This window comes from Ciconia boyciana, chromosome 1, assembly GCF_034638445.1.
Source record: "Ciconia boyciana chromosome 1, ASM3463844v1, whole genome shotgun sequence".
Lineage (NCBI taxonomy): Eukaryota > Metazoa > Chordata > Aves > Ciconiiformes > Ciconiidae > Ciconia > Ciconia boyciana.
In genome coordinates this window covers 69,252,438-69,275,392 of record NC_132934.1, presented here as the reverse complement: position 1 = coordinate 69,275,392, position 22,955 = coordinate 69,252,438, and the positions used below count along the sequence as shown (strand labels likewise).

The following is a 22,955-nucleotide window of genomic DNA, read 5'->3' as shown; positions in this document are numbered from 1 at the left end:
CTATTCGTTTTGCACTAATCACTTGGTGTCATTCTATTACTGTAGCATCTAAGTACTTAGATGTGACTAACACATAACATTAGGATAACCCATCTAACAAGTTTTAACTTGCCAGGGTGCATAATTAGATTGGAATTTTAGTGCCCAATAAAAGATGCTGAACTTTGTAATAATGTAGGAGGGCAAATGAAAAATATAAGATGGGGGATTGATATTGGCAGTCTTGTAATAAAATGTCACCTCCAAAAAGCCAATAAATTATGTACTACTCCCTTTCAAGGACTAGTCTCATTTACATATGATCACTGCAAGATAATTCTCAGCTCTAACGAATGTGCTATAGTTAATTTTGCTGCAGCAGTTTGTAATATTATATCCCCTCAGCTGCCTGGCAATCCCCAAAGGAGAGAGCTGCTAATGAGCAGGTAGCAGACTTTGCAGAACTAAATGATACCTCAGTCATCCGAGTTCGGTACGGTACACTGCTTTAATCACCCAGGAAGGTAAGTTTACAATATGACAGCAGAGCAGATGGTATGCCCACCTTCCTGCTAACTCCACCACAGGGTCAATAATCTCCATCTGAGTAGTAACATCTAAAATGGCCACAGCTGTTTACTTGGTAAACACAAGAGCCACAGGACTATCACCCCATGAGAATTAAGCCAAGGTTTAACAACATTACACAGGAAGCCCAATGAAGAAGTTGAGCAAGTAGATTTTAAGACCAAGAACAAGTATTTAGAAAGCCACAGAACAACTGAAATCTTGACTGGTTTTGTCGTATTTCAAGCAGCCAATTCACAATTCTATTTTTATGCAAGAAACATGAAGAGGTCGTCACATCGCCATTTGGCAAAACCGATCTAGGGAAGAAAGAAAAGAGTATGCAACAAGAACTACAGTTTGAAATGAAACTTATTGGGTGTCTTAATTTAAAAGGCAAGTTATAAGAGACTAATTTCAGTACAGTATACTGTACCAATTTGAAGCTGTAGCTAAAACCAAAAAAATGCAAGTAAGCAAGCAGCTGTTTGTAAGCAACAGTTACAAACACACCCCGCCCCCACCCCCCGATACTCCACACAACATTTCAAACAGGTAGTTAGTTGAAACAGCCATAGTTCGTATCATGGATTGTTCAATTTGCATTAGACATTTAACCAGCAAGCTTTACTAGTTTTTCTTTCTACCAGCTTTAAGTGATAGAATTGCCGTTGTGCGCTGCATTACCTGCTATATTGCCTAAGAGCATGTCCTTACATCACCTCTATGACAATGTGGGAGCAATACTCAGAGACACAGTAACAACCAACGCAACAGGCTTAACCACATTTGGCCAAGATGCTTGCAAAAGGTTATTCTAATACAAGAAGATACAAGAATGCCAAGAGACTTCTTAAATTAGGCCTTGAAGATTTACTTCACTAGCACTCACTGCCAAGCAATCACTAAGGTTAAAAATAAAAGATGCATTTCACCTCCAGTGAGTGAGATCTGCATTCAGCAGTACAGTTGAACTTTAGAGCTCTGCATAAATAGAAGTCGTTGTTTCTCGAAATCACAGTGGAATTGCTCATGAACTAAGATGTTTCCATGTTGTCCTTCATGCAGGATCCTTTTAGTGCTAAATATGCTTGCCCTTACGGAGCATGCAAAGGTAAGCAAGCCAAAAGATAGTCCAAGAGCATTACTACTGGTTTTTAGACAGTTTTTAAAATGTACTACAACAGCCAAAAACATGTGCCTGAATGCAACATGGAGTTGAGAACAGAAAAGTGCTAAAAGCCAGAACTATTTGTTCACAAGTGAAAGAAAGCAGTCCGAGATTATGAACAGGAAAGGCATAGATGGTCTTTAATTTCTATTATAAAGTTTCTATGACTCCACAGTTCAGTGAAGGGTTTGAATGACTAGGATGACCTTTTCCTAAGAAAATAGCAAGTCTAAGTATGGTCACTAGCATCTAGCCAGAAGACAATGGTTGAAACACTGAAGAGATTTATTGCCCCATTCTGTCTCTAAGACTAGGCAGTTCATGAAAACAAAAACTAGAAAACGGAAACTTATAGAACACTTGAGGTCTTGGAAGACATTGTTTTGTGTTTCACTGAGATTATAAATCTTTTATATATAAGTCCTTTAACTTTTTTGTAGCATGCAACAAACTATAAGCTTTCATTAAAATTAGCTTCCATTTCAAGAGGAAGTTGTCATGTACAACTTAAAATCTACTTAATGATTGCATATATAATAAGCATAATATCAGCATCTAGATCAATCAGTGAGTTCCTGCCGTGTTTAAAATCAGCTGAGAAAAACATCTACAGAGTTTAGTTTGTTGGCTTTGGTTTGGTTTTTTTTGATATAGAAAACTTCTAAAGGCTAAGTCAGCTTTTAGAAAGGACTTAGCAGTTTAATACCATCATAGTTCTAAACACAGCCTATAAACACAAAGTGTAGCAGTCCATTAGTTGACTTAATATGCTGCTGCCACTACACAACCTACAACAGCCTAAGCGGTCATCACTCCCAGCTGCTCACTCCACCCCAGTTCAGAAGTCAACCCTACAGAGAGGATACTCAGTGCCAGTTTCAGGCTGTAGACAGACACTTGTCATCTTTCTGAAATGAGAATCAGAAGGCAATACTATTTCAGCAGTTCACCGCAATTATGCAATGTCAGAGGAGTCAACATCCACTATTACAACATATTTAGGACATTGCTTCATTCCTCAAGATGACAAGGAAAGAGTAGTTACACAAACTTAAGCATCACAGGATGATGCTACTATTCTTTATACAATCTTCCTGGATATTTCCCTGGATAAGTGATATAGCCCTTCTAACCTCCCAGAATTCACATGGCATGAGGACTGGCTTTCTACCTAAGCTAAACAATGCCACATGGTAGCAAAACAAAGAAAGCACACTAAGGGTAGTGTTTGTAGTTAAATTTAAGAGATCTGTCACTCCCTTTTTAGGATAAAACACAGACCCTTATGGTCAGACTACCTCCACTACCCCTAAGCAAAGCAATCTCTCCAGCATTCAACTCTTCTCAGTGTGTTCCTCCTACAAGCAGCACAAGAGTGATCCCTTCAAAGGTATTTCATTCTTTCTGTAGCTGGTATTTGGAAGAAGAATGAAAACTGCATTCCCCTTCATTCCCCTCTCATTGATCCAACAGCCTTTCTGATAGAAACTTCCCTATTCAGGAAGGCAATGGCATCCACTGTATGCTCTTTCCTTGCTAATCCTCTTCAAAGCATCCACTAAACTAGCATAAGCAATGTATACACACTGGTTGAATCTTCGTAAGATTAGCTTCTTCTCCCTAACAGAGCTTATTTATCAAAAAAACAAAAGGTCATCATGAAAATTTCAGGCTACATCATTTCTCAGAACATTGTTTAATGAAGGACTTGAGTGCCTGCAAAGTCTTTTAAGTGATACTATCTCAATCGACAAACTTTGCTCTGCCTGCATCCATGTACCATCACAGCTACAACAGCATCACTAGTTGGCTAGCTACATCCATGCCAGTAGAATGGCAAAGCTAACTGAACAGAACACCACCTATGGGCTGAATAACTTTACCAAATCCTAAGTTGTGTAGACTAGGCCTTAATAACAAAATAGGCACAACTCCATTTCCAGAACTGTTAGCATAGGTACAAATGGCAAAGCACTTCCAGTACAATCCATGGGCAGATTTTTCATGATGAGAACACAGCTTATATAGGGTGATATTTTTTTTTGGCCTATAAAATAGTTGATTCTGGCTACCTTGACTGAAATAAGGTATACTAAAGAAAATGTAGCTTTCTTGGCACATTTTATTTCTACTGTTATCTTCTGGTAAGGAGGTTCTGTCACAAGTAGTCCCTCCCAAATGGTATAACACCACCAACAGTATTCAGTAACACCACACAAAAACTTAAATTATTCTCAGGTAACACTGGCATCATCCTATTGCCCATCTGGTTCCCTTACTCCATAGCACCAGTACTGATGCTCACTTGAGTTCATCAACAGTGAGCTGTTGGCAAGGTGTTGGGTTTTCTGCTTTGGGTTTTTCTGGGGAGAAGGCAGTCGTCTTTGACTTTCTGCCTACATGGCACCCTGGTCCAGGGAAATTAGGCAAGCACCAGTGCCAATGCAAGGCAGGCGTATACAGTTTGGGTAAAAGAAAGAGGAAGAGGAAGTCAAACAGCAAGCGCTGTATCACATGAGTTAAGAATGCTCATGTTGAGTGTCACCCATATGTGTGGCCTAGCTAACCCATGCTGGGTCACTTTTTAACTATATGGAGTATCCACTGGTTGGCTTTTTTCATTATGCATAAAGCAAAGCAGAAGAGACAAGAAATCCATACATTTTAAGTTGATTTGTGAACTGTCACTAAATTAGAAGGCCACAGCCAAAAGGTTAACAAAACGGTAATATTGAAAGATTCAAGAGCATAACATGAAATAAGGGATTTTTATCCTTTTTTTTTCCTTAGAGTCTTTCAATGATTGAGCTGTCATTTTCAATTAAGGAGTTAAACATCCAGAGCAACATTCCAAATATTTTCCAAAACTACAATCAAAAACAAAGCAAACAAGGGTATGTATGAACAGGGGAAGGAGGAAAATCACAGAAAAACATGTTTTCCCAGTGTACCCTAAAGGAAAAGTATGAATCAGGCTGTAAAAATTCCTTGGAGGTCATCTTTAACAATGACGAACAATGAGGAAGCAATCCAGCACCTCTTCTCTTAGATGTAATTTCCCTAGACAAAGAGACATCTACAAAACAAAGATTAGACTCCCGTGGAGGGTCAGTGGCCAAAAAGCTGTCTTTGTAACTTGTAAACTGTCACTGGACACTTCAGCCTAAGCTATTTCACAGCAGGCTGCAGAGGCAAACAATCAAGCACATTCTGATGCATTTGGATCCAAAGAAAGGGAACAAGCCAGCAGCCTGCCTACATTAACGAAATGCTTCCATTTCAGAGGATCTCATTACATTGTTACAACATTTGTCCAATTTGTACTGCAAATTGGACCCCAGTTTTGTAACTGGGTTAAGCGTTATGTCAGAGGTTGGCCCACCCCCAGTGCACAATGTCCGGTTGTTACAGACTGGATGACTGCTGTAAATTAGTTTTGCTTTTCAATAAACCAAAACCAAGAGAATTGCCACAAAAGCAGTACAAAACGAGGAACAGAAGTTCAAGTTCTTTTCACATCGCATTCCACAAAAATCCATAGCCCAGACCTGGAAAACTTGCTTTTGGTTCATTTTTTTTCATTAAAGGGCTCAGTTTCTCCAAGTGAGAAACATTCCATCTTTGTGCCCTTTTATGATTTTATTCCTATGGCATGTTACTAACTCACACCAACTTACTTCACGGTTGCCAACAACAAAAAGATGCAGTTGGTTTTTGTTAGTAACACTTTAGATCACAGACTGTCTAAAAGTGAAAGACTGAAATTAGACATTACTTTCCTCTTAAGTGAAAATTTAGAATACATCCTTTTAACTACTGCCTCAAGGCCATCCAATTCACATTTGTTGGGTGAAGATGAAGAAACCAAAGTCTTTGGAGCAGGCACTAACATCCAGAGCTAGACTACTAAACTGAAATTACATTCATTTAACCCTCTCTGCTCAGAGGATCTTTGCATAAGAATGTAAATGGCACAGAGATCAACAGCAGCAATCCAGAGAGCAAACATTCCTCTACCTTGGCAGGTACAACACTCTCCCTCCTAGGAAGTATGGGTTTGAATCTCTCTAGAAACCAAAGCAAGATATTTTGCAACTCAAGAAAATGCTTCAATGCCTGGAGCAACTGTACAAAAACAAACACTACCACCTTGCTTTTAAAACCAAAGAGGAAGACACATGTTTTAGGCTGCAAACTTCAAGCAGGAAAGCATTTAAGATAGTTGCCTTCAGCACTTCTTACTGGGTTGCTTGGACACCTCTTTACTTAGATGCCATCCCTGTGCAGGTTTAAGGGCTGGCCAGTGCCACGAGGTGGCAGCCCCACTCCTCCCTGGGTGGGCATCAAACAGCCCCACTTCTCATCGCTGTCTCCCCCCAGGCACCCTGATGTTTGTCAGAGCCCATTCCAGGTGGCAGTCTGGACAGATGTTAACCCAGGGAGGAGAACAAGATAATCGTTTCTATCAAACACACCCAAGATTTTAATTCTTTACATATTTTATAGGCAGTATTTTCCTAACCTGTTAAGGACTGACACTTATCTGTTGGCCCAAGCCTTTAGTTGTCATATATGTATGTATCACAGCCTTTATTATGACCTGTTGACCAGCTGCAGACCACACCTGGCACAGCAAACCAGACAACTTACCAAGATTACTGATTTTAATACAGCGGTCAGGATCTCAGAAGCTTGGTTGCAAAATGCTGACCATCACACTCTTCCCAGTTTTTGGAAGCATCTACTCTCTAGTTTTGCTGATAGTCTTGATAAGTTTTATTCATGAGGTTGTGAGCTTGCTCATCGCTGTTTTATTTTGTGGCTGACAGGTTTGGTCTACAAAATATGTTTGCATTTTCGTATTTGTAAAAAATAAGAACAAAGAAAACTTACTCCTTTACTTATGTTCAACAATGACATTTCTTCAGCTGAAAACAGCATACATTCCTCTCCTGAAAAACCATAAAGTTGTTTTGCTACGAGTCTAAAACTTCGCTACTTTTCTGTAGCAAAAATGTTACAAGAACATTGTAGAAATAATCAACATCCACACCCACAACATTGTATCAGTCTAAGATCAAAAAAGTGGTGCAGCATCTTTTTCAGGTATTTTCTTAGCCACCAAAACTCAAGCAAAACAGACAGATCTACTATAACTAGACTGCACCTAATTTATGTCAGTCAGAAGCAGATTTAGTCAAATGGCTGGAGTTCTAAACAAGACCATATAAAACTACTTAATTAGTTATATATCTTAACTTCCTTAATGCAATAGCCAGAGAATAATTTGTTTTTTAAAATATAAGCATTGTTGAGAGTTAAGAAATAAGCTGAACTTTTAGTCTCCTCTACCATTTAGTGCCACACTTTCAGATATATATTTCTTTCCTGGTAACATTGTTTGAAATCATCTCGAATTCTGAAAGAAGACCAAAGACACTGATACCACAATACATCACTGACGTAATTCAAAAGCACAAACGTTAAGTTAATCTTTTACTTTCTACTGTGCTATAACTAAGGAGAGATGGCAAAACACCCACAGTCTACTTACGATACTCTGCGAGATTAATGCTAAAATTCTAAGAACCAAAATTATTATCTGTATACATGCAAGCCCTTTAAGTAGGGATGTAGCTTCAACTCAAAACACGTCTACAGGACCTAGACCAAGACACTCACACAAAAAGTCATCTTGCTGTGGTTTCTTTTACCATCTGGACATCACAGTTTTTGCTAGTATAACTGTTCCCTGCAGAGGTTTTTGCTAGTATAGCTGCAGCCTGCAGTCTAATCAGCACAGCTATGCTAGTGTAAATTTTAAGTTTGAAACAGTTTAAGACCATAAACATGCTCCAATTTTCAAGTAACCAGGAAGCATTTTGGGAATATACACATTAGATGTTTTGCATGACTTCATATCACTTATTGATGCATTCAGATAGCCGGGGAGGGTGGGGGGGTGAGCCATGTCTCTTCCAACTAAAAAAAAAACCCAGCAAAAAAAAAAACCACCAAAAAAGCTCCCCAAACACACATTGGAATTGTCTAAAAAAATGCTGTGAGCGAGCTGTATCAGTGAGGAGCATTTCACTTCTATATACTTTCAGTGAAAAATATACTGTCCCTACTTTGAAGCATGTAATTGCAATCCACCCATCGATAACAGAGCTACACTGCTTGTTTAGTAAAATGGGGACTGGCTGTAACATTGGATGAAGGACAATCAGCATCATTAAATTAAAATAAAGATTATTTTGTTATGCCAAACTATTTACAGTAGATAACTCACAACAGAAGATAGTGACAACAAGAGACTAAGCAAAAAATTCCTGAAAGGAAATAGACACAATATTTGCACTTACAAAAATACCTTATTACAAAACAGAAATAAAGCTATAATTTCACATAAAACACGAAAACTTGGAGTTAGACATCCAGGTTGCCTTTATCATGCATAGAAGACAGCATTTACTGTAATTCATAAAAAGAAAACACAAGACTATTACATGAAGCACTTACACTAAAAGTAACGATGGCTACATAACACAATAAAGCACTACTGGCTACCCTCAGACCCACACAGGCCACCACAAGGCAAGAGAAGATAGAAAAGAGAGGATGCCTCCAGGATCCTTTGCTTGATCCTGCTCAGGAACCTTAAGTCATAGGAGGGTTTGCAACAACGTTCCTGGCCTCATGAGTGACAGGCAGCGATCTGCAGACATTGAACAGGGGGAATCATAACCATGTAGCCCTGTAATACAGCACTACCAGTGCTAGCAGCAGGCCATAAGCTCCATATTGAGCCACAAGGCCTTAAGACCGAGGCTCGTCAGGCTTGCTCTGTCTGAACTTTTCTTGCCCTGCCTTTTACTCAGTTTAGCTGTGACAGCAAGTTCTCTAATTGACTAGATGTCTATGGCTAATTTATTTTACTTTTGTTTACCTTGGTGTGATATAACCTCCACTTATCCTCCATAGAAAGAGGTATTTACAATGATGTCAGGAAATACTGGCCTAATGTGACAACAGAGGCCCTGAGAAGTGGAGAGACAGGATACAGTGCAGAGAAGTACAGGCGTGGGTTAAGAAATGGGGCACAGTCTTGCCACCAGAGACCCCGTGGCTATAAAAAACTCACTAATGGTCAGTTTAAAAAATGCAGACCTGGAAATAGCAACTAACATACATAAAGGACACCATATATAGTAAATTCAGACATAACCTGGAGCTGTAGACCAATGAAGAAAGAGGTGTAAAAGCATACAAAAAAAACCCCAAGTGGATCCTAGAGGGAGGAAGAAGAAACAGGCAACATCAACATCATACTCCTCCCAACAAATGACTCCCAAGGCTGACAACCTCCTGTTACCCTCTCCAGCAGTCCAAAGCTGCTGACTTAAAGATCCAGAGCAGCAATGGAACGGTGAAAGTAACTCCAGGAGAAGGGACAGAAACCAAAAAGTGTGTGTGTTAGAATTGTATCTGTATTTGGCAACATTTTGCCATATGTAAGTACCCTAACTGCAATACTCTTCTTAATTTTTCTTTAAGAATTAAATCGAGACTAATGATTCTTGAGTCAGACTGTTACGATTTCCATTATACTAACAATAAATTCACAGCTTTACTTACACATTATTTTTATATACACACAGACACATGCACAAGGGGTGCTTCCTCTTTGCCCATAAACAAGAACGTAACAACATGGATGGAGTCCTCCATTCCTTCTCCCATTTTGCAACTCCGAAGAGCATTGTTAGTCTTTAAAGTGTTACAGGAAAATTACATTATAATAACAAAGACTGAAACAGTCCCAGGAAAGCAACCAAATGGGCTGTCTGAACTTGTAACTCTTCTTTCCCAAGAGGGAACTCTTTGTGCCAGGGTGACCCGGTCAATGTTGTTTTGTACCAAAGGGCCTTTCATACATGTATATACAGTCCTACAACAGCACCTAAACACAAAACACAGCAAGCTAAGCAGTCACTGTCTGCACTTTCTGTTTGCAGAAAGAAATTCTGGATATCATAGAAGACACTTGGCTTCTTTAAGAAACCCAAAGAACCAAAAAGGAGCATGGCCCAGCTGATAAGCATCCACACCCTTAAGAGTAGGAAGGGTAGGAATTTGGGTTGATTTCCTGGACGAGGGCCCAGACAGAAGGAACACGAGCAGAGAGCAAGAACTGGGTCAGCAAACTACTGAATAGTTATTTGTCCTAGTTTTCAAATACTCACTGAAGGTACTCTTACTCTAGCCCAACTGCATCTGTAAGGAGTGTTAATACATATAGAACTATTCAGATAAACTATTTTGGAAAGAAGAAAAAAATACCTTATGCTGACACAACACCTACTGTCAATGGAGTTAGCAAATAAGGGATCTCATTCTAGTATAAGTTTGTTCTCTTTCTGTAAGAAAAATAAGCTATCTAGTATAATTTTGATGCAATTACTAACTACCACGTCTGTGGCTGTGACTGAGATGCAACACAGCTCTTCTGATTAATCTGATGTGCACAGACAGACAGCTATCATCAGTACTGAGAAAATGCAGGCCAAGCTTCTCGGTAGAGACTGAGTGCTACATGTAGGAGCCAACCACTAATCTGTATGCTAAAGATGTGCTTGGAAACCTAGCCAAGAACTCTATACAGGGGTCAGGTGTAAACAGAGCATAAACACTGCCTTATCCATTTCTAAAATCCCCAGGTACGCTATCATGAAAAGCATGAAAAGTCCTTCCAGTATTGACAGCACAGTAGTGGCATGCATGCTTTCGGAAAAAAAGTAGATACTGACAGATTTGTAAGTCCTAAGAAAAGTCAATAATTAGTTTTGTGAATTTAGTATGTTAGAAGAGAACAGAAGTAAAATCTTAGAGGACAAATGACCTGCCCAGATAACCAGGCAAGCTCCGGCCTATGTAGACAAGCAAGCAGCTGTAGCTAAGGAAACAAGAGTATGAAGTGACACAAGCCTTGCATTTATGAAATACAAAATCTGATATCTATTTTTATCATGTGCTAGTTAATCAGTAATAGTTCAGATGTTTTACATGACATTTTACACATTTACTAAATGATTTGAGAAACTATTTGCTTTGCAATAGCAAAGAAAGTTTTATTTAAAACCAGAGCTGACCACTCAAAATTGCAGTAAGATTTCAACACAGCACAAGGTTTCCCAATCTTCATGTTTACAACAGCACCACCACCCAAAACAACAACAAGAAAAAGTGAAAATACCAAGCATTGCCTGTCAGCCAAGGTAAGATGACAGAGTTAGCAGACTGCAACCTCAAACACAAAAGGAAGTTCCTCCTGACACAGCAAGTAGGTAAACCTTGGAACTCCTTGCTACAGGATGAGTATTCACAGGGAAACTGGACAAACGCACAGGATAAATCCATTGAAGGGTGTTAAGCACATGAAGCCACCTCTAGCTCTAGAAGCCCCTACATACCAGTGCATGTCTATCATATATGGCTTGCATATTCATGCTTAGAAGCTATTTTCTTCCTTAGGGGATGGGCATCCTTCCTAAAACCTTAGAGTCCTCTCTGAGGAAGGACAGCAAGGGGCCTAATGAATAAAAACAAAACAATATGAAACAGGGAAGAAGTCAAATGATTGAAAAGAAGACAGAAGACGACAGAAAAGACGACAGAAAATTAAAAACCCCACAAAAGAAAGGATGAGGGTTGAAACACAAAATTTCTCAGGGACACCAGGCAAAGCACCCTAACAATGCCAGTAACTCCCCAAAGGCATCCAAGCAACCAGTAGGCACTACCCTGAGACGCTCTCGCCAGCGACTTATATAAGAGGACAAGGGAACAGAAAAACCCTATAGCTGCCAGAATCTCATTTGCCAAGTTTGTTCCTTCTCCCCCGAATGGCTACCGTGGCTGGGACCAGTAGGTGGTCCTGCAACTTGGCTGGGCTTCAGACTCAAAGGGTATAAATAGAAAGGTTAGGGACAAAGCACAATCAAAACCTCAGTCAGTGGTGCTGCAACCTGGTACATTTGGCATACGCACGTCAGAATTTTCATCCTGCAGCAGAGGGACACATCAAGTGAACCGTACCATGAACACGCCCATAGCACATCTCACACTACGCATCAACTTACCCGCAGTGAAACGCAGAATCTGCTGAGTACAAGCAGCCCAAAGCTTCTTGGCCTCTCTACTTCAGGCAGGAGGTCTTGTTACTTCATGCATGGGTGGGACACAAGGGCAAGAAAACTGAGCAAGTGGAGCAGGAGAATGTAAAGATGTTTCTGTAGCACGTCTTGGAGGCAGACTGGGTGGATATCATGCAGCCTACTTGGGTTACACACAGGAGGGTGTCAGAGAGACTCCTCAGGCAGAAGCTTAAGCAGCAGCTCCACAATGAAGGTAGGATCCTGAGCTATAGGGATTTCTAGTTTGACCCGGCCTGGTTTATGTTATAGCTATTCTGGAATTCCAAGTTTCAACAGAATGACTCACCTTTTTTCACAGATTCAAGGAAATCAAACACTCAGTGTGCCCCAATTTTGATTCTTGCATACAGATTAGATAAAATCTGTTAACCACTGACTATGATTTTTACCTTCTTCCATGAATAGCGTTTAAACTGTCACACAGCAATCTGATGTCATTGATTTCCATTGCCAAAGTCAGAACAGTAACAACAAAGCTTTAAGGAAAAACTAAAACCAAAAAAAAAACCCAAAAAAAAAAAAACAAAAACAAAAAACCACCCACAAAAAAACCCACACCCACAAAAAACCCCAAAACAAACATGACACAGACCTGAAACAAACAAACAAAAAAACCCACCCCACCCATCCAAAAAAACAACTGACACACTGCTACAGTTTCCATCCTAAAGGGGAAAAGAATGACTAGCTCAAGTCCTGTCTCTGACTAGTTTATACTCTCATGTATGTACCTAGCACTCATCTCAACTATCAACTCCAATTTGGAAGCCAAGCTTGTCACATTAAGTGTCACCTCATTTCAGAAACGTACAAATTTCTTGTAAGCCTCAGTCTTGAGAAATACAACTTAGAACAATGAAACAAACAGATCTTGTACCTTCCCTGTGGAGTAACACACAGCCATTATCCTAACCACTAAAATACATTTCCCAAAAACACCTAGTATTCCTAATCTCTAATTTGTTACTGTTCTCTGACAAATAGCTGTGCTACCTATGAGGAAGCATAGGTCAATTTCTCTCACCTCAAACTTGTCACTGGTTCTTGAAGTTTGTATTCAAGCTTGGGAAGGTTACACTCCAAGATTCCTACAAGAAGGATGTGAAATCAACATGAAGGTTGTTTCTCCAAGGTAGCTTAAAACTAGATAATATACATACACAGGGGGGGAATCCTTAGAGTATGCATGCTATACAGCAGCTATTAAACATTTACAGTGGATAACAAAATGCATGCATTCCATTTAAATTAGAATCCTTTGATTCTTGTAGGCTCGCTCACCAAGATAACAACTTTGAATTAAATAAAACTCCACATTGTTACAGCTAAATTGTATAAAGATGCATCAGCACAAAACCAAGGAAAGCAAGAAATTTTTTAACCATCTCAGCTACATCATTGTGCATAAAATGTTCAATGTAACTCCAGATACCATATTTTATTCAAACTCTCTGCCAAACAAATCTCTGCCTCAGTACTTGTTAAAACTGATTTATTACTGTCAAATACATTAATCCGCATGTTAATCTGCCTCAGGTCACTTAAAATTAGTCAGAAAGGACTTTTGTCAAGCCATATACAATGTTGCTTTTGGTCCACACGGGAGTTTGAAATCAGAGCTTGGGAGAGATCCTCTATGACATAAATATTACAGCATGAGAACAGCAAGGAATGCAGAAGGCTTTTCCTGTAATCCATTTCCATTTTCTCTGCTTCACTTCATGGCATGTTGTTAGAGCCTAAAAATCTCACTAAATGAGGGCTGAGTTTATCTTAGGATCTTGTGACACTGGAGTTGTAAAGCATACAGCACTCACATGCCAGCTTCAAACTGACATTCATTGCACTCCAGCGGAGGAGGGAAGGTTTATAAGTTATACAACCTACGTCATCCATACTGCAAGTGGTACACAAGACAGAAAAGCTGGCTCAAACACTACACTTATTACATTATGTTCAATAAGTGCTGGTAATATTTCTATACGAAGTCTTATACCCAACAGTTTAAAGCCTTCAAGTTGTATGGCTTCCTTATTCAATATTTCTAACAGAAAGCAGAATCGGTTTTCACTAACAGACCACTTGCCTTCTAGTATAACCAATTCTCTAGACCACTTACCAGATTATCCAAGTTTTTCAGCACAATCAAATCAAAAGTTCAAAGAGAAATAAAGATGGTTGGACAATCACTGAAGAAAAGCACTTTTAGCATACACATCCTGCATGTTTGCTTCGCGACTGGATCACCATTAGCACAATACTCTGATACAGGTCTATTACCTGTCACATCCCCTGAAGAAGCAGTCTCCAATGCAACCAGCAGTAATGCACACATTCTACACCTTTCCTTTTTATGCCTGCCTAGTAATTAATTTTAAGTGCCAGTAATTCTCAATTACTCCATCACTAGCATGACTAAACGTCATTCTACGATAGGAATTATGCAACTATGCTTTGGTCAACCCCAAATACCACCACTGTTACCTGTGACTTTGAATGTTGTAACAAATAATATGCTTATAAACTGTTCATTTATTACAAAGACATAACTTAGATTACCACCCAATTCAGGAGTCCCTTCGTCTTGAAATGAGAAAGCGTTCAAATATTCTGTTACCTCAGAACAGGATCTCCAAGAAGGGAGCACCGAGTTTTAAGGGAGTTTTAACCTCTACATAGGATAAAGCCTCTCAAAAGGTAGTAAGATTTCAGGTGGTACTGCAAGAACTACTGGACACATCATACTTAAAGATGCTAAAAGAACAGGAATGTGGAATTGCACCTTTTCAAGGATGACCTTAGACTGCACAAAACGTTCATGTGAGTCTTGCAGGCAGATAAGCCCTCAGGCACTTACATAATAATGAACTATTGAAACAGAGCCAAGACATGAGTTTTCAGAGAAAAACAGTCATGGGTTCTGCAATCATGCTTTGTTTTTCACAATGACTTTACTGTGATGTGTAACAAGGGGGTATTTGAACTGGTTAACTAACACAGAAAAAGTCAGCTGGACAGGGCTTACGTGGAAGAATTAAAAACTAATGTCCTTTTGAGAGCATCTTGTACCACTTTCCCAATAGTATTTTAAGACTGCTGCTCAAAACCCAGAGGACCTAGGTTACCCACAGTCATGCAGAGCTGTACTGTCACATCAACCCTGACCTCATCTGAGTATTTCAGATTTTTTGGTATCGTCTTGGACAGTCTTGTGTATCATCTCCCTTTCCCTCCGCTGACCCGAATACTGGAGTCCTTCCAAGTCAGTTGACATAACTGGCATTTTCAACAGCATCACGCACTAGTTAGATGTTTTGGACAGAAACATTTATGCAAGTGCTGTGAAACTTGGTCAGCCCCTCTCGCTCTCTATCAAAGACCAGCTTAACCTGAAATTCTGACTTTGCCTTCATGGCAGAAGAGAGGAAATATCCTACCTTTAAACTCCAGAATATAGGATCAAGGTCAAATTAGAAGAGTTTTACAGATACAGTAGCTAAAACCAATACACATCTTCTCAACTATTTTAGCATCAAGTCACCTCCTACTGAGTCAAACATTGGATTTTTGTAACCCAGAAAGTTTTAGTGTTTTATTACTGAGCTTCTTTCTCTACAGTCCTAGTCGATATAAGAGTGCCTGAACACCTGTGAAAAATCCTAATAAAAAGAAAAGGAGGCTTTGGCAAATTACACTCTGTGTTTCTGGAGGATGACCTAAAACAAACAAACAAAAAACAAAAAAGCCACCACCAAAAACTATTCCTTTATATCCTTCATAGGAGTGAAATTAATAATCCATAATTATCAGGTGGTCAAAGAAATTTAGTATTCCTCTTCTATACCAAAAATGTATTTGAAAATTGCCCCTTAAGAAGTATCTTATAAATCAAGTCTAAGCTACCTAGCAACTTCCTTCACTGCATTAGTGAAGCTGACAAAAAGGAAAGGATTTTTATAACACATCCATTATTGAACTATTTCTGTAACACTGCAGAATTCATATGGTTGCCAATTATTAAAAGGTCACCGAGCAGGAAGTCAACGAGCAGTTGCACTTAACCATGGACATTAAGATCATCAGGACACAAGCCTTTTTTCAGCATCCTCCTCTTAGCTTGGACTATATAAAGGTCAGAAAACCATTAAGTAAAGCTTTTGTTGACTTTGTTATGCTTTTCTCAACTCTCAGGACACCCACCTCAGAAAATAATCCATTTTGTTCCCTGATGAAGGTACAGCAGGCAGAAAGCCAATAGCTGGCACTTTGTCACATAGCTACTTTAATAAGAATTATGAATAGGCTCTTCCTTTTATTTCTACAGTCATGTTCCATTAAAAAAAAAAACTATTTGCCTAAAAGATTAATATTGAGAACAGCAGAATATAGCTGTTATCAGCCTTGCAATGCTATATGCTGTTCTAGGGAATACATAGACACACAAATAATCGCTTAAACTAAAGCAATTTGCAAACCACACTGTTCTTCACAAGCAAATTGGTTGTATCATCCCACAATGTCAGAAAGCACCAGATTCTACCACCACTAACTTACCTCCACAGCACTAGTATTTGTCCAAGTAATACATGCCCACGAATTTCACCAGCCATGGAGACCAAGACATAAATTAAAGCATTAGGAAAACAGAAAAAATACATCCTTCAGTTTACACTGGGGAATGGCAACCACAATCTCAGGAGCAGCCCACCAAAAAATGCAGTGCAGTATTTTTCATAACAAAAGCATACCTAAACTGTCAGCTGAGAGAAGCATGTTCAGTGAGAAATGCATGTTCAGGGGCTCTTCATCCCAAGTCCTACTAGCCATCCACTTCCTTGGTCCAAATGCTAAAATCCCTTTCCCCGCAGGTAAAAGCTTGCCAATACTCTCAGGATTGAGAGTATAGCCAGTCTCAGCTATACCTACCTTTGCATTGCACAGTTTTTTAAAACAGCTCCCACTGCAGACTGGGGGACAGAGATACAAGTATTTCTAGTACAAGCAGGAGTTAAAGATTAACTAAAGGAATTTTACCACTAGCTAAAGGAATTTTACCATTCGGATTTAATCTAAGAAGCCAGAGGTGGTATTTGCTCTCAGAAGGCAGCTTTTACTGCCTCAATTCAATTATTCCATTTTCATCAGAAGTTCTGCATTTTACAAAAAAACTCAGAAACAATGTATAGACATATGTTGGCTTGAAGTCCTTATCATGGTAACAGGTCCAAAAACCTAGTATCACCCATCGTGTAGTTTGCAGAAGAAAACAAAAGAGCACAGATAAATGCCTTTATTAAAGTCTGCAGAATTACATGAAGAAAACATTTCATACAGCAAGAAGGTCCATGGCATGTTCCCTCCAGAAGAACAGCCCATTTATTCAAATATCCATAAACATCCAATTTACTAAAACACACTTACGACAACATTGAGAAAATCACACTAGTCAAGCAACAAACATATGCATCAGTAAGGAGCTAAAACAGGAACCTCACCAGAATGCTGTCATTAAAACAGAGAGAAGCCCACTAAAGGTTCCTACCAACTAAACCAACCCTTACCTAAAAGCTGTAGGACAACTGCTTAACACACCCAGTGATCTCCTCATGAAATCTGTGGCATATAAATTATCATCCTCTAGACCTAAACAGAGCAGCACAATTGACCTTGGCTTCAAACAAAGGAACGGCAGTCTCCGCAATCCTCTAAGCAGATGAAACCAAACAGGTTGGGGAAAAGAGCATTTAATTTGGTTAGAAGAAAAGGAGAAAAATTGTATGAACAGATATGAAAAATGGCTTTGGTGTATTTATCATAAGTCAGCCTAGCCACACCTGACCTTTGAATATATGCAGGTGATCATAGCTACATTTAGAAAAACAACAATTCATGCTGACAAAGACAGCTAGACTTTTACATGACCTATTCAAACACAGGCAATGTTGTAACGTTACAACATCTATATCTAGCATAAGTTTGGTTTTCAGCATTAGATGAAGAAACATGAATGCCAACCATTTTGAGATAAAATACTGCCAGAAAGAAGCGAGTAAGTCAGGGCAAAAAAAGGAAGTAGCCTTTCCTGCAGCAGGCCCCAACAGAAGTTTGCAATATACTTAGATCTGCCGGCAGAACACTGCAATACTTATTTTAAGTATTCAGACTTGACCTCCAACTCATTCTGCAAGTAAATTGTCTACTCTCTTGCTTACTGATAAGGTACCTTACAGCCAACGATTATAGCTCTGCCTGTTCCAACACTTTTTTCCTGTAAATAGTGCCTGACTATTTTCTGTTCTCACAAGGGCTTAATTAGTCCTGTTCACAGAGAGCTACAGCAGCTGGCACATCCCAGCAGACTCCATCGTGTTTTCACAGCTACCGAAATCCATCTGAAGCATGCTGCAAATTTTTCTACGCTAACAATGCATGTCCTGTGAACCTTGTATCTACCTATACAACACCCTTCTGCAAGCAATTTAACCACAAGGCAGCCCTGAGAAGTCCCAAAACGTTCGCTGACACACATACAGTTCACAGAAGGCCAAAGAATTCTGCATGGCCAGAAAAAGAGACTCTCTCCTCCACTAACAGAGCAGCAGAGATCTGTAACTCTAGAATACAAGAGTAATCATGGCTACATGCAACAACAAATACAACTGCCATCTAATTTTATTTTATACCCATCAACCCTACAACTTATTTCATCTGCTCAAGAGACCATTAAGCTACAAATGAAAAAATGCCAAACAAAACATAGACAGTAATTTCCTTCCTACCTTGGCCATATCATAACTCAAACAGATGCCACTTAACAAAAAAACAGACAGGGACAGAGAAATTTCCATGAGGTTCTGAAAATTCAAAAGAAGTTATAATCGAAAACCATGTTAAATCAGAGGGCAAACTGGTATTAAACATATCATATTTCCTCTTCAAAACTCTGAGCACCTTAATTTTGCCAACACCTCCTTGCTTCAAGTTCTTTGCTACTTCTCAAACCAAGCAGCAGCAGTATAAGCTGTAGCACCTCCTTTCCTGAGAGAGGCTGCCTGCTTATCACCACACCAGTGGCCACATCACAGTGGGGTGAGCAGTCTTCTGTATACAAAAAGATTGTCACTGTGCCCTGAAAGGAAACCTTGAGGTTCATCTTCAAACAGGACTAAGATAAAGATTTTATTTTTACGTCAAACCATCGAGACAAACTTCCCAGAAAGCATATGTCATCACTGGGCAAGTTAAACTGCAGCTCAGTTTTACAGTTACCTAATGATAAAAGTCTGAATCTCTCACTCCTAGCTACTGCCACACAGAAGGCAGGAGGTTGTTCTTTTCAAAGCACTGCAACAGGAACTACGTGGAAACAACTCACCTCCTGCTTCTTATTAGTTTACATACTGATCTACAGCATCCTACTTCAAAAGTAAAATGTTCTGGTAGTAGGAGCATATTCAAATAAACAAGCAAAAGTTAAAAATGTTTTCAGAAATCTGTTTTCTGAAGAAGCAGAACTAGTACCTTGTTTGTCTCCGTAGTCTTAATTTTTGAAAACAGTTTCTTTATTGAACTTGTCTTGACAAACTTATTGCTTCAAAAAGCAAAGGCAGCTGGTCACCACGTTAAGTACAACCAGCTGAAATACAATGTCTTGTAGAAAGGACATGGCATTTAAAACAAGTTTTATCAGAGAACTATACAGTTTAAAGTAATAGTCTTCCCCTTAAACACTGTCCCAAATACTTTTTCGTAATCACTACCATTATCTTGTGTAATGTCTTTTCAAATCTACCAACACCGTCTGCCAGAAAATTCACTGAATGACTCAGACACAGACACTTTCAAATCATAAATACTCAAAACTGCTATTTCCATTTCAGAACTACTTCTATTTAAGCATTTGAATTGCTGATGGCATAATAATCTAACAACCTCCTGTAATTTACTTATCAAGATTTTCCTCATGCACAGACAGCATCTCCACTGACGAAAGCAAGCCTTGTTTCTTTGCACAGTGTCTTGGACAATACAGTTACACAACCAGAAACCTGTAAAACTTGCAAAATTTTCGGTGTCTCGTATTGAGTGTCTTCGTACATGAATGCTTGACACAGCTCCTTGAACATGCAACTGAAGACATAAGATAACAGCAGAGATCCAAGCATTAAAATCACTGGCATTACACGCCCTGCCAATTCCCATTAATTTTCCTTCACGACAAATCAACAGAAACTCTTGCTTAGAGCAAGCACAGGCTTTTCAAACTCCAGCCTTTTTATCCTGTATCCAGGAGTCAGGCTTCAAGTCTGAATCTCACCCACAACTGCCAAAACCACCGCTCACTAGTCACTTGAGCAAACTCACAGTAATGCCGCCAGTTCAATAGCACTGATACAACTCCATCGGTGTAAAGACTGCGGTGGCGGTGGGCAGGGTTAAGGGGGAGCCCTTTGTGCCTGGCTCTCTTGAAGACCTGATACAATTTAAGCTCCTATACTCATCACATTTTATATTTATGTTTGAGAACGTACATATAATAGATAAGAATCTGTTGAAGGAATTTTTGCCATGAAAGGTTTTGCTTAAGAAGTATGCCAAAAATACACTCTTTTCCTTCACACCAGATTATTTTTTCATATCTGATTTACACTCAGAAAGCATAATTTTGAAAACCTGGACTGAGTTGGGATGCAGCTTTTAACTCCTCCATCACTAATTCCGATTCAGTTTTCCACCTTAGCAACTATTCTCTGTGTTTTTCACAATGACGCTGCCAACAACCTTAGCCACAGGCTTATTTAACCATCTTTAGTTGCCAGCTCAGACAAGGGAGTCATTTCCATGTGTTAATCAACTAACCTTACACTTCCAACACAACAATAAACTTCTTTCAAGTTGCGAAGACTGTGCGTTTGTGTTAGTAGGCAAGTGTCACAGTACAGCTGAAGTTTACACATAATAAGTTATCTCTGTAACATAAGAGCCACAGCATAAAGCCTTCATAACTAAAACTGCCTAGTTCCCCTACACGATCACTTCCTTAAGTAAAACAGACTGTGTTTTATGACCATGCTGCACCCATAATTCAATGACACATCATCTAGTTCTGTCGATCATAAACGTATCTTCTTCTATCACTGCAGCTACCACTGGATTTGAAATAGTCTCATTAAGGTTCTGTAAAAAGCAAGCACCTCGCTACTGAAATGCTACAGAAAGGCCTCTGAAAGCTGAGGATTTTTACAATATAACTCAGAGAGAGGACTGTGCAGGACACAGCTCTTCACTGACTTCCAGATCTGTGAAGACCACAACCAGGACGTAAGCAGGAATTTAATACTCCCTGACAGTGACTACAGCAAGGGAGCAAAAACAAGAGTTTAAATTACACATTAAGACCTCAACTCTTGAAAACCAGAAGCGTTTGCCCAGAGGACCCGCCCAACTTTATAAAACTTGGTCCATTTTAAAAAATACACAACACAGTTGTGATACACAAGACAATTCAACTGCCAGAACTCCTCCAATGCTGCACTAGGAACAAAATGTATCTTTAAATAAGGAATAATATCTAAAAGCTTTTCTGCTATGTGACAGGTGAATATGACAGTTTACATATACAGTGACAAAGCCTGTATGTCAAATAAGTTCTAATTTAATATTAACAGTTTTCTTAAACCTATGCCAACACACACATCTACTAAAGCCACTAAATCAACTGACTTGTAAGGCTAAGACAGACACAAAAAGAAACCAAGACTGCTTGAAAAGCTCAGTAAGAACAACAGCTGTCATATCTTCTTTGTCTTCTAGTCGATTACCAAATGTTTCAACGTCTTTGTTGCTTGTCCTAACCAAATAAGAGATGAATACCTGATTCTCTCAGGAAAAAAAAAAAGACCAACTTTTTAAAAAGTCAATTTAACTGCCACTTGGGAATATCCAAATTATGGTTACAGTAGTGTTGAATATTTACATTATCTACTGTTGGTAACTCCAGCATTTATAGATACATACGCATAAACACACACACACAGAGTGCTCTGCGGGCAAGCCAAGGTTCCCATGTCGTGCAAGCTCAGGAGTTATTATTTTTATCGCCTCCGTAAAAGGACTTTCAGAGCAGCAGCAGATTTCGCTGTCCCGACAAGCAACAAGTGTACAGAAGGCTACAAACAAGACCCACTTACAGCGCTCTTGACCCACTTAGAGTGCTTCGCTGGCCTAAAGCCTCCTCCAGCCGAGCGTTTCCAAGTGCTCCTTCGTGCCCCTAAGCAAACACCCTGACCACAAGCCCGGCTCACTTCTGCCCTCGGCCAACCGCCCGCAGGGCCCGCTCCCCGCCGCGCCGGCAAAACCCGGTCCCGGCCGAGGGCAGCGCCCACCGCCAGCCTTCCCCCAACACCCCGGCCACCCACCCGCGCCGGGGGCAGCCGGGGGCAGCCGCGGCCGCGACCCCCGCCCCACCGCCGTCCCCGCAGAGCGGCGGGAGGGAAGCAGGCGGCCCCCCTGCCGCGGGGGCTCCCTCTCGCCGCCCCGCCGAGCGGGCGGACGCCCGGCCCCGGGCCGAGACCCCCGGCCCCGCGGGCGGCGGCCAAGCCAGGCCGCGCACCCCCTCCGGTGAGGAGCGCGGAGCGCGGGCCCCGCGGGCACTCACCTGGCAACGGCCGGCGCCCGCCCCGGCGCCCGCGAGGTGCTGCCCGCCGCCCCGCGCCGCCCCCCTCCTGCGGCAACCGCTGCCGCCGCCGCCGCCTCCCCGGCCTTGTCGCCTCCTCCTTGCCCTAGGGCGTCATCATCGCACGAGGCCGCCGCCGCCAATGCGGGACACCCCACCGCGCCTGCGCACGACGCGCCGGAAGGAAGCGCGGGGAGCGCGCCCGGCTGCATTTCGGGGAACGTAGTCAGGAAGGAGCGGCCGCTGCCGCCGCCGGGCCGCGCAGGCGCACGGGCGCCCGCCCGCCCCGGGCCGCGCAGGCTGGGGAAAGGCGGGGTGCGGCCCCCCCGCCGCGCCCGCCAGCGGG

General features: G+C 40.7%; 1 protein-coding gene across 6 annotated transcripts in view; it reads right to left on the bottom strand.

Moving 5' to 3' along the window:
• Positions 1-22,743, bottom strand: part of ADIPOR2 (adiponectin receptor 2) — a 53,438-nt gene extending 30,695 nt beyond the window's left edge. The window contains exons 1-3 of one of the 6 annotated variants that reach the window (XM_072873258.1): positions 22,592-22,723; positions 12,959-13,022; positions 11,860-12,055 (exon numbers count right to left, since the gene is read on the bottom strand). The gene's annotated coding sequence lies outside the window, so the exon portion shown is untranslated. Of the gene's footprint in view, positions 1-6,367; positions 6,525-11,859; positions 12,056-12,958; positions 13,023-22,591 lie in introns of those variants that run through there. The other 5 variants (XM_072873240.1, XM_072873285.1, XM_072873277.1 and 2 more) reach the window with 5 other exon arrangements.
• Positions 22,744-22,955: the final 212 nt, after the last annotated feature.